Here is a 12,947-nt window from a genome sequence, read left to right on the forward strand (position 1 = left end):
CTTGATAATTTATAAATTATTATTTTGTCATATCTTACACTGTCCGATGGCTCCCTTCACCCACTTTTCTGTTGTCCATCCCCGAGGGAGGAGGTTATATGTAGATCTTTGTAATCAGTACACTATATCTTTTGATAGCCGGGCACCATCAGCTCCGAAATCAGATTCTTCATGCCAGCCTTGACCCCTCACCGTGCCCACCCAGGTTTCCCCAGGTTTTGAACCACAGTGCTTCTACCGGGTTCTGGTATTCCTCACTCTCTGGTCTAGTCTCCCCAAAGACCTGAGTCTGCATTTTCTGCTCTTACTATGACCCCACCGGACACCAAGTCTCCTGTATTTAGCAGAAACCTAACCTGTCCACTCAATCTCTAAACCATCCCCTGGTATTCCTGATGATTTAGATATATAAGAACTTATCAAAGCACTAAGTTTTTTTTCCCAACTAGGATACAATTAATATGGGGCTGAGCCCATTCCTTACAGTATAAGACAAGAGAGGGAGCAGTCTAGAAGCAGCTACGGAGATCATCTTTGTTTTGTTGTCCTCCTTGTCATGCGACAATAGAGGGGTAAATGTCCCCACCTTGTGTGGGGAATTTTGGCTTCGGAAATCAGACTGAACCAGCATGACAAAGATCCAGCCTAATATCATTAATTATGGAAAAGGCAACGTACTTCAATTCAACCAATAGCAAAACTTTTCATCAACACCCCCACCCAAGAGTAGTTAAACTAGGTGCAGCAGCAATTACTAGCTGTTCATCAAACTTCTGGTTCCTCTTCTTCCTGGGCACACAGCTAATCTACCTTCCCCAGTCTCCTTGTAATGAAACATACCCAATGGACTAGTGCTCACTGATGGAATATAGGCAGATCGGACTTTTAGAAGCCGGTGTGATACACAGTCTCCCTTCCTACCCAGGAGATGGAGGAAACATAAGTGAGAGCTCAGGCAATCTGAAATTACATGTTGAAGAAAATTGCTCACCAACCGGGAACCCCTACCTTGTGCTTGAGCCATTAGATAGTTTGGGGTCTATTTGTACTGCAGCCTGGTCTGTAATAACTAATGTGACCAATACTGTCTGCTTTAAAACGTTATATTACTTGACTGTCAAGATGTTGGCATTGCACAAAGCTCCTGGAATATGCAACTAGTTGAAAGGGCAAGGAAGTAGGTAGGAATAATAATGCAACTCCTGACAAACATGTGCTGACTATACTTACAGATTGCCAGACCTGGAACCCTGTATCAGCTATGTGCCATATATTTAAAATTTTTAATTGTATTTATTCTTCACAATAACTTTAGGAAACAGTGTCATGGTCGTCCTTACTACTCAGATGTGAAAACTGAGCCGCAGAGCAGTGGCATTTGGGAAGTGGAGAAGCTGTGGGTCCTGCCTGGTAACTCCACAGCACAAGCTCTGGTTGAGTACCCACTACCAGGTACCAGGCATTTTTTACTATTTCGTTTTCACAAGACCTTGTAAGATAGATTTTATTATCCCATTTCAAAGCTGAGTGACCTGAAGCTCAATGAGGATAAATAATAAGTGCAAGCAACACATCCAGAATGAAGCAGAGCCAAGATTCAAGTCAATGTTTGAATGACTCCAAATTCCCTTCTTTTCGCTTTGTCTTTAACTTTTTTTATCTTCTGGGAGTTTATTGTTTTCAGGTTTTTTTAATTAATAAATAATTTTACTGGGTGCTTTCCTAGCTCTTACAACAATCCATACATCAATTGTATCAAACATATTTGCACATATGCTGCCATCATCATTTTCAAAACATTTTCTTTCTGCTTGAGCTCTTGGTATCAGCTCCTTTTTCCCCCTCCCTCCCCGACCCTCCCACCTTTATGGGCCCCTGATAAATTATAAATTATTATTTCCATATATCACACCATCCACTGTATCCCTTTGCCCATGTTTCTGTTGTTTGTCCCCCTGGGCGGTGGGGAAGGGGGGTAATACATCCATCATTGTAGTCGGTTTCCTGTTTCTCCCCCTTTGCCCCCCTCCCCACCTTCCCCCTACCCTCATGGTATCTCTACTCCCATTACTGTTCATGAGGGGTTTATCGGTCCTGGATTCCATGTGTCAAGAGCTCTTATCTGTACCAGTGTTCATGCTCCGGTCTAGCCGGCATTGTAAGGTAGAAGCAGGGTCATGCTAGTGCATGTATGTGGGTGGGGATGGGGGTGGGGCATTGTTCTTTTTTCATTACTCCACTGAGATCAGAGTGTATCTAGAACAGAGAGACTCAGCTGACTGGACTTCCCTCTATTTCTGACTGTGTGGCCACAGTGATAATAATTATTAGCTACCTTTGGGAACAGTGAAGCCCTGGTGGCATAGTGGTTACTCATTTGGCTGCTAAGTGCAAGGTCAACCGTTAAAACCACCAGCCACTCTGAGGGAGAAAGCTGGGGCTTTCTACTCCCATACAGAGTTACAGGCTCAGAAACTCACCGAGACAGTTCTGCCCTGCCTTAAAGCGCAGCTGTGAGTTGGCATCAACTCGATGGCAGAGACTTTGGTTTGGTTCCAAGGGATCCCTGGTGATTCCATGGTAAAATTCTCACAGTCCATGCCAGAGACATGGGCTCAGTTTGCAGCCTTTACACTGCATGCAAGTGCGGCCAGCACTTGTCTGTCAGCGGAGGCGTGTATAGTACTATGAGGCTACACAGCTTTTAGTGGAGTTTCTAGACTAGGAAAACCAGGAAGAAAGAGCTTGCAAACTGCTTCCAAACACCAGCCCATTGTAACCAAAACAATAACATCTCCTTATGCATACGGTCACCAAGAGAAAGGCAACTAACAACAGTGGTCATGAGGGTCCCTTAAAGTGCTTAGACGTCCCGCTTTTGGCGGGACAGTCCCGATTTTTAACAATTTTTCCCCGCATCCCACGGCATTTTAAAGAAGTCCCAATTTTTGGAAAGAATGCACAACAAGCTAAGGTATACAGTTTTCGGCTGCCATGTGGCTATTTCGCCAGGATACGAGTTTTATCAATGGTGTCCCGCTTTTGTCCCCCTTTACCAATGTTAAAATCTGGTCACCTTACCCTTGACATCACTGCGGCTGCAAAGCCAGCTACATGAAGAGTGCCCTTAGCCGGAGTCAAATCAATCATGTTTAGGTCCGAAAGAAGAGCCGACTGCAGTGCTATGTAAGTGAAGACTTTTTGTGAATAGAGAGTTCATCTGGCAGGGGTTGCAGTAGAGCCCAGCTCCCAAATCAACCTCAGAACCCCCTGAAAAGTCAAGGAGGGGCATCCGAAGGACCTCCAGTGTTAAGGGCATGCCAGTAAGCACAGGGAACCTTTTGGAATTGATATGAACACGAAGAAAAGGTGGCTTGGATCATCTCAGTAGTTCTGCAGACCGGGGGCAGTGTCATTTGTCCCCGCACTTGACTGTTGAACCTGGACAACCACTCTCATACTTGCTATGGAGGCTAGCCCCTCACAGGCTAGTTGACATATCCAGGAATCCCTTAAGATCCATGCCCATCCCTTCTCCCTCCTGGTCTTAACTTGGGACATTGCTAGTATGTCTAGAGGCTTGTACTTAGTGCTGGAGGCGCACAATGGGACAAGTCCATAGCATCAGGCGGTTTCCTGGCCTAGCAGGCCTGTACCTGAAAGACCAACACCATTCTGGGGCCAAAGCCCTGCAGTCCCGTATGTCTCTATTCCACTTCTTGCTGAGGAAAGGCAGGGAGACCGCGGAGGAGCTGCAGCAGTGCAGGGGAAGCTGGGCCGCAGCAGGTACCACAGAGGGACTGCAGGGGGCTGCCATGACACCCAAAGGGAGAGCCTGCCGTACTCTAGGATTGCTCAGGACACAGGAAGTGGACCCAGAGGACCACAAAAGGCCCGTGGAGGTGGTTTCTCTGAAAAGGATGCTTGGCCACAGGCAGAATCAGGAGACTACACGGTGGTGCGGGAGAAGGAGCAGCCCACGCTTTTCCTAGTCACCTCCATCCATCTTACAGATGGCTGTCAAAGTGAATCTTTTCTAAATGCCCCCTGGACACCGTCATCCTTCTCTGATTTCTAACTCCTCTAAAGATTAGGATGGGAGTCATTTTTCGGGCCTATTAGACCCTAGAAGGATTCTGCTAAGCCTTATCGATCCACATAATTCCAGCAACCTCTTGCCTCACAGAGTATGACGACTTTATAGCCTGCAAACGTTAACAGCAAGGTCTTTCATCAAGGTCTATTAAGCACACATACCAACAAAAGCAATTTCCATGGGTTCAAATGGCTCTTAGAAAGGGGAGGGACATAAATCAACAAATGAATGCAAAGGGAAAAAAATAATGTAACAGGTCAAGTAGCAAGGACATAACTCCGGAGAAACACCGCCAACTTGATTTTCTCCATTCCCTCTCTGGCGCTGATGCTACAACTCAGGGGAGGAGGCTGGAGGGAAATATTTCCGTCATGCTGTCAGCAGGATGCCAAGTGACCCAGTAAATGGTCTTAGGAATCAACCTCGGTCAAGGCTCCCTGCTAAGCTGCATCAGGCCACAGCTCTCTGAGGAAGAAAAGCTTATCTCATTTCAGATAAGACTGGTTGTGTGGCAGTTTTAATTTTGGTTCTTTGCCTGGGATGTGACCTAGTTTCACTCTGACTGAAGTATGAACGTGGCATGACCTGGAGGGCGTGAGAAAGGGCGGATTAATGAAACACCGCCCAAGGTACTCCTTCGTGAATAAGGAAGTACTTCCCAGACAACAGAGGCCAGAAACTTGGTATTTGACTTAAAGAGGGATTGAACAGAAACAGCACAGCTGAGCTGGGTGCATCTTGCTGATGAGACTAGTGGTATGTTCTGGGTTTCTTGACTAAACAAATCCTTACAAAACCACGGGTAGGAGCTCCTGTTTTATCCATAGAATTTAAAGATTCGATACAAAAATAGCGCTGTTTGTTAAGGTACTTGCAGTATTTTAGATGCTCTCTCAGCAATATGCTACCTGGCCTTTGCTTGGACGTCACCAGTTAACAGATAAACAACTGTTTTTCAAAGACCAGTCTCAGAAACCCTAGACTGCATGACAGACTGGATGGCTTCACACAGATTGAAGTAGTTTTGCTCTTGACTAAGTTCCTTCCTTCTACACAGGAGTAGGCTGTTTAATTTCAACACAGGATTTTCACATTTATTGTCTTCAGTTGCTCCTGTCTCCTATTTACTAAGAAGGGCAGCTACTTGAAAAGGAGTTTGTTTGGAATGTTCTACTCTTCTTAGTCAATCATCATTATCCAGGGGTAAATTGCTCTGTTTGGAAGTTCAATCATAGTAAAGACAATGAAAGAGAGCTTATTTGTGAGGAGGGGCAAAAAAGAAAAGACATAATGATAGCTAATATGAAAAAAAATCACCAACATGTTAGAAGTAGAAGAAGGGATTGCATAGTTACATGGGAACGTTTGTTTATTTATCTTTAATATTTATTTCCTGGACAAAAATATGATACCAAGGTAGAGAGGAAAGGTAGAAAAACAAAGATTGTAGAATAAGATTAATCTGAGTTTGATTTAGATTTCCTACTTAGTATAAGCAAAATGCTAGTTTCTCAATGCCAAGGAGCCTAAGTATCCAAACCCCTAATAATAAATTAATAATTTTCACACTGATGAGATATTTTTAGAATTAATTCCTCTAATGTGTAGAGCACTCATAAACCTTAATTCTTTTTGTTAATGTTAGTTTCTTTTTTTATGCCCCCCAAATTTTATTGTGATTAAATTCACGTATCATACACTTCTATAGTTCAATCATATTTAAAAAGAGTCATACATACATCACCACATCACCATATCACCACAGTTTCCCTGCCCCTTCCCTTTTCTGGTATTCACCATTTGTCCCCCAATTCCTCTTAACCCCAAGACCACCACCCCCTATCCCTAACAGGTCATTACAGCAATCATTGTCACAATATATTCACCCCCTCTGTGCTTTATATATTGGGGGACCTACCAAAGATTTTTCAAAAAGACCACCAGCAATATTAAAATAAGCCAGAGAGGAAACCTCTGTCAAGAAACAAGCAAGCAATATTTAAACCTAGAACAAATGCTGAATGGGTCAAGAAGGAGATCAGCTGACCGCATCTGGTGTGTATGTATATATGTATATATATGTGTGTGTGTGTATGTATATGTATGTATGTATGTATATATATACCATATACATATATATATGTATACACCATATACAGTAATTCCATCCACCATAATCAAGTTTACAATAATCTTTGTCTGATAGTAGAGCTATTTCCATCCCTCAACTGTACATGGGAACTTTCAGATGCCAAATTATATCTGAGACCTGGGTGACCCTGGAAGCTCCACTTTGTTAGACAGACTGTGAAACTTTCCATACATGAAGCCTTTCCTTTTTCCTCTCTGATTAACAGGAAATTAATTGACTTCTGGGAATTTGAATATAAGTAAACCATTATGAGATTAGAATTTGTGAGGGGTAGTTCACTGACATCTGTTCATAACATCTTTTCATTTTTTTATAAAGCAAACCAAAATTATTTGTTGAACTAGTGAATAAAAAATGAAAACTGTTTATCAACCTTGAGCTCCTGACAGTTTGAGCTGGGGGCTCTTTGTTAGGGAAGGCTTCCCTGCACCCTGCGCCATGTTTCAGACCCTCCACATTAGATGCCAGTAGTGCCACCACACCAGGACGGACCGTCAAAAATCTCTCCAGATACCGACAGATGTTTGCCTTCATTGAGAAACACTCAATAAAAGGAATAAAACGGTGAGACAATACAGTGTCATCGTCGTTGCTTTGTTTGAAAATCCAGTGTTATTTCTTATGCTTCATTCTTACTGCTGTTAATGAAATCTTCGAACCACTTGATATGTGTCCACTTCAAATCAATCAACTCTGTTGACTTCTTGGTAACCTTTAGCTATCTTTAACCTGTATTTACACTAAAAAAAATCTCATCTTTGAAATTTAGAAAGTAACGATCACCCTTGTAAATTTCCCCTAACAAAGGAAAAAAACAAACGGAAAAGCGAAATCAAGGAGACAGAAGCATAAAAAACAAACCTTAAGATTTTTAACCACACCATGAACTAGGTTGCTTTTATTATTTAATGCAGCAAAACATATGGTAGTAGGGTTAGAAACTGGCTCTATGGTCTTTCTGCCAAAAGAGTCATCATGATCACAAGGGAAATGGCACAAAGGTTTTTCATTTTCTTCAAAGTGAGACAAGTTCCTAGCAGACAACCGTCACCCAAAGGGTGGTGGAACGTGATGAGGGAGATCAAGTCTGGTAATTAAACTTGGTTGAGATATGGAGGTTGGGGCAACGCAGAGAAATAAAGAGCTCTTTATTAACCCCCTTTCCCGTGCCCAACGCCATCCTTCTTGTTGTTAGAGACCCTATATACAACAGAAGGAAGCGCTCCCGGTACTGTGCCACCCCCGCAATTGTTTTTATCTCTGAGCCCAATGTTGCAGGCAGCCACTCTGTCAATCCATCTGGTAAAGGCCCTTCCTCTTTCTCACTGCCCCTCTGCTTTTCTAAGCATGATGTCCTTCTCCAAGGATGGGTCTCTCCTGATACTGTCCAAAGTGCGTGAGACAAGGGCTCACCAACCTTGTCTCTAAGGAGCATTCTGGTTTTACTTCTTCCAAGACAGGTCTCTTTGTTCTTTTGTCAGTCCATGTCCTTTCAGTATTCTTCACCAATACCATAATTCAAATGCTCCGATTCTTACTTGGTTTTCTGTATTCAGTGACCAACTTTCACATGAATATGAGATGATTGAAAATACCATGTCTGGGATTAGGCTTCCCTTAGTCCTTCCTTAAAATAACATCTTTGCTTTACAACTCTTTAAAGAGATTTTGTGAAGATTTACCCAATGCAATGTGTTGTTGGGTCTCCTCACTGCTGCCTCCGTGCGGGTTAATTGTGGATCCCAACAAGATGAAATCTTCGACAACTTCAATTTGTATCATGATGTTACCTGATGGTCCAGTGGTGGGGATTTTTGTGTTCTCTCTGTTGAATTATAATCCACACTGAAGGCTGCAACTCGTGATCTTTAGCAGCAATTGCTAAAGTGCTCTTCACTCTCAGCAAGCAGAGTGGTGCTGTCTGCACGGGGCAGGTTATTCACAAACCTTCCTCCAATCCTGATGCTCCTCTCTAATTATTTGCTCAGCCTACAGATTAAACAAGTCAGAATAAGTCATTCTGGAAGCTCTGCTGAAACCCGTTCACTTTGGGTGAACCTGCTGGTATTTGAAATACCAGTGACATAGCTTCCAGCATCACAACATACAAGCCACCAGAGTATGACAAGCTGACAGAGAAGTGGTGGGAAAATACCATGTTAGCCACGTGTATATATTATTTAAAATAATTTATCATCATATATATAGAAAACCATGCCTACATCCCAACAAGATGAGAATGAAGTGAGATAAGACACAGCCGTGGTCCTGTCCATGTGTAGCAAAGAGTAGGCTTTTGATAAATGTTAGCTCCCCATCCCACCTGTTTTATTATAGAGGAAAAGAAAATATTCCCAAGGCCACACAGTTATTAAGAGGCAAAGTCAAGAGTGAAGAGGTAGGCATTTTCACATGTTACTGGTTATACCACTCTGGAAAATGGGTTTACAGGTCCTTGCAATGTTCACCATACATTTATGGTATTATCCAGCAATTTCACTTCTGGAATACATAACAGTCAAGAGAAAATAAGACACCTGTCCACACAGAGACTTGCACACAAATATTTTAGCAGCATTATTCATAGCAACCAACAGCAGGAGACAACTTTAATGCCCAGTAATTGGTGAATGAATAAACAAAATGTGGTATAAAATAGAATGGTATTCAGTAGTAAAAAAGGAACTAACTATGGATTTGTGCTGAGCACAGATAACCCTCAAAAGCAATTTTGCTCAATGCCAGATGCCAGACACAAGAGATCACATATTGTATCATTCCATTTAGCGTGAAATGTTCAGAAAAAAAAAAGTCTATAGAGGTAGAAAGCAGATTCATGGTTTCCGGAGCTGGGAATAGGATAGGTATTAACTTTAAATGGGTATGAGGGGATTTACTGTGTGGATGAAAATCTCTAAAACTAATCTATGGTGATGGATGTACAGGTTGGTGAATTTACTAAAAAATGAATTATAAAAAAGTGTGGAAATGGGTAAATTTTACAATGTGTCAACTATGACAACAAAGTTACAAAGAGAAAGGAAAAAGATGTAGGGCCAGGCTTGGGCCAGTTCTCCCAAACTCTTCACTGTAACGTCCCTTCCGTCGTCCTGTTCCCAGGATTCCAGTTTGTTGTGACATCCAACAGTGTAAACATCATGGAGTCTAAGGAATGTGGAAGTTGTTCATCTAGATGAACAGCCTCTCTGTTAGTTTATTTTACTTTCTAAACTCTAAAATACCTCCAGATAAAACTAGGCCTTATAGGAAGAAAGTGCTTAAAACTCCTACTTCTTTTTTCTAACTGACGTGTTTCTTTTACTGTATAATCTTAGAGTCGTGTATCTTTCTTTGGCTTACAGGCCACTATTCTGATTCTGGTCTCATTTCTCCATCCTGTTCTGTTCAGTATTTGGTTGCCTTTGAGAACACAGGTACAAAGTATCTCTTTAACGCCTCTCTATTACTAACTCCCAGCTCTGGTGAGTTCAAATTTCTTTCAGAATAAATAATCACTCCGACACCGAGAGGAATCTCAGAATAGTACAGATGAAAAGTGTGTTTAGATGCTAATCAAAAGGTTGGGGGTTCAAGTCTGCCCAGAGGTACATGGGGGAAGAGGGGGTCTACTTCCCCAAGCTCAGCCCCTGAGAAGCCACAGAGCACAGTCCTGACACAGATGGAAGCGTTAAGAGTCAGCATGAAGTCGGCAGCAACCGGCGATGGTGCCAGCGAGCTCTCTGAGGAGGGAACGTGAACCAGTTCTTCTTTCTTGAGTATCTCTGAAGCAGTCCTAAGGGGGTCCTCATGGGGGGGGGGGCCTTCAAAGAGTTTGTGCAAAAACTAAATGGAAAGTTACCAGAATGTCCCACAAACTTTTTGAAGGCCTCTCATAGGTCTGCCAGGACACTTGACTAATTGACAAGGTTGTTACTTCTCAAAAGGGTCGTGTCTTTTCTCTTCCAAATATTTTGGCACCCTCCCAAAACAACACACTAGTAAATATTCTTAAATAAAATGTGCCCCCAAATCTGAAATGTTTTAGCAAAAGTAAGTTTCTTCTTTGCCCCAAGACACCCCCCTCCTTGACCCAGATACTATGGTCTTATTCTGTCCTTTCATGAGAAAGTGCAGAAAGAAATCAGAAGGCGCTGGCCAGACATCACGTGCCTCTGATGGGACGCAGGGGCTGGAGGATCTACAGTTCCACCTGGGAACGTTTCTGGCCCCCAAAACCAAACTTAAAGAAGTCTCTAGATCGATCTAATTCCCAGTTGAGGAAAGGTACAGAGGAGGGAGAAAGATGTTAGGCAGCACCCTGTGAAAGAAAGATCAACAAAATTCACATGGCAAGTGACCCATCGACAAACAGAGTGCAAGGAAGTTACAAGGAAGGATTAATCCTTGACTGAAAGGGATCTAAGAGGCATCACAATTAAAGGCAATCTGTAGACATGGTTTGGATTGTGATTCAAAAAAACCAGCTACAAGTCATTTATTTAAAGAGCTAGTCAATTTTAATAATAGATATTTGATATTAAGGAATTATTGGGAGTACAGAGAAGGCTTAAAAAGGTTTGTGGAAAAAAATAAATGTTTAAAACTGGAATTGTTTCAAAAACTGGAATTGTTTCCCACAAACTTTTGAATTCCCTTCATAGCCTTAGGCATAAAAATGGTACTGTGGTTTTGATATAAATAGAGTTATTGTACTTGAGATAGAAACACTGAAGCTCTACATGGGGATAATTGGAATTTTGTTAAAATCATCCAGGACAGACGTATGAGCCCCTAATAAAACGATTAAAAAAAAGTAAGGAAGCAAAAAAAAAAGAAAGAAAATAACAATAATTAGTAATTTATTAGGGGTTCATGAGGTTGGGAGGGTGAGGGAAGGAGGGAAAAAAAGAGGAGCTGATACCAAGGGTTCAAATAGAAAGAAAATATTTTGAAAATGATGATGGCAACATATGTACAAAATGTGCCGATAAAAGTGATGTATGAATTGTTATAAGAGCTGTAAGAGCCCCTAATAAAATGATTTATTAAAATTTTAAAAAAATCATCTAGGACAGAAAGGAGTACAGGAGTAGAGATATCAATAAAACAAGATTGAGCACATATTAATAATTGTTGAAAAGTGTGATTGGTAGGGAGTGCCTAATACTGTTCTGTCTACTTTAGCATATGCTTCATGGATTCCATAACAAAATGTTTCAATAGCATAAAATCCACACAAGTCATACTGCACCTCATTCCCCATGAGGAAATGATGGCCTGGCACTGACCCTCCATCAGAGCGTAGGCATGCCAGGTGGGCTTGCATTTAGCCTGACTGTGCTTCACAGACACGGTGTGCGTTTTAAAGTCACGATTCGGGGCACCGTTGCACCAGCAAGTCCATTGGTGCCATTTTCCCACCAGCATGTGGTCACTTGCCACATTGGTCTCTGTATCACCTTTAGGTCAGTATCACAGTATTTCAAAATTTCTCCTAATGATGTTGCATACTTCATAGGCTGCAGAGTAAGATAAGCATGACGTTCATTTGCACTGGAAGGAAGGAATGTGACCAGCTTTATTGTTTCACCCACTTTCTTGCACCCTTTTCTTTGTTGCAGTGTTTCAGGCACTAACTCTGCTGTCTTCTCGGGTCTGCCTCAGACGGGGAGATGAGTTTAGGCCAGGCCCACCCTGGGTGCCTAGACATCCTTAGTAAAATTTGCATGTATTTCATATACTTGGTATGTGCTAAGTGTTATATACTTTCTAAAAATTATGGATCCCAAGAGAAAGTAGAAGTTGCATTCTATATATTTTTTTATTTATATATATATATATATATATAAAGTGTTTTAGAAACAATTTGGCATCCTACAATTTTACTTGTGATATTTTTCTTGTGATGACTTTGGGTAAACTGCTTCCTCAATATTAATCATAGTAATACATACACACACATCCCCAAGTGGGAAGCAAGTGGGTAAACTCTTGAAATAAATGGAAAGTCTGCTGTAGGCCAGGCTGCCAGGGCTCAGTATTGCTATTTATTTTCTCTTCCGTATTCTCTCTCACTCAGTTCCTCTAACGCTCACCATACTGGGATGTCTGAAGATGAAATGCAATAGCACACATAACCCGGTGGGCCCTTTATTGGACTTTCCATCCTTGAGCCTTGGCCAAGGAACTGTAAGGGTTATAATCAAAATCATCTATAATACTGTATTGTTTATAAATCATCCAACTTGATCTAATTGCTGACATGTGGCCACGTTTAATCTTTGAAATGCAATCTTTTGTTCTATGTAAATCTAATCTAGTATATACTGGTGCTTTTATGACTGATAGAGTTTAAATCACATCGAATCCTAACATAGTTTGCAGATCTTTCTTAGAGTTGATCAATAACAAGTTGTGATTATTCCTAAACGGCTGTGTACCATACTTCCCATAGATAAAAATATCAGGCACTTAGTAAACCACGTGAATCCACAGAAATAATGTCTCTCGACAAGGGTGGGTGCTTTGAAAATGCTTCGTGTCTTTTGTTGCTCTACAGACCACGTGCCTCCATCCGGCCACTGACACTTTAAGGTGAGCAAGCAGGCTGTGGTCACACTGGCTCTGTGATAAAGCAGCCCCTTAAGGGCTGAACAAGCATGATTGCTCATGATATTTTCAAAGACACAGTTGTATTGG

This window comes from Echinops telfairi, unplaced genomic scaffold, assembly GCF_000313985.2.
Source record: "Echinops telfairi isolate 266 unplaced genomic scaffold, ASM31398v2 ScPeMD7_23;HRSCAF=83, whole genome shotgun sequence".
Taxonomy (NCBI): Eukaryota; Metazoa; Chordata; class Mammalia; order Afrosoricida; family Tenrecidae; genus Echinops; species Echinops telfairi.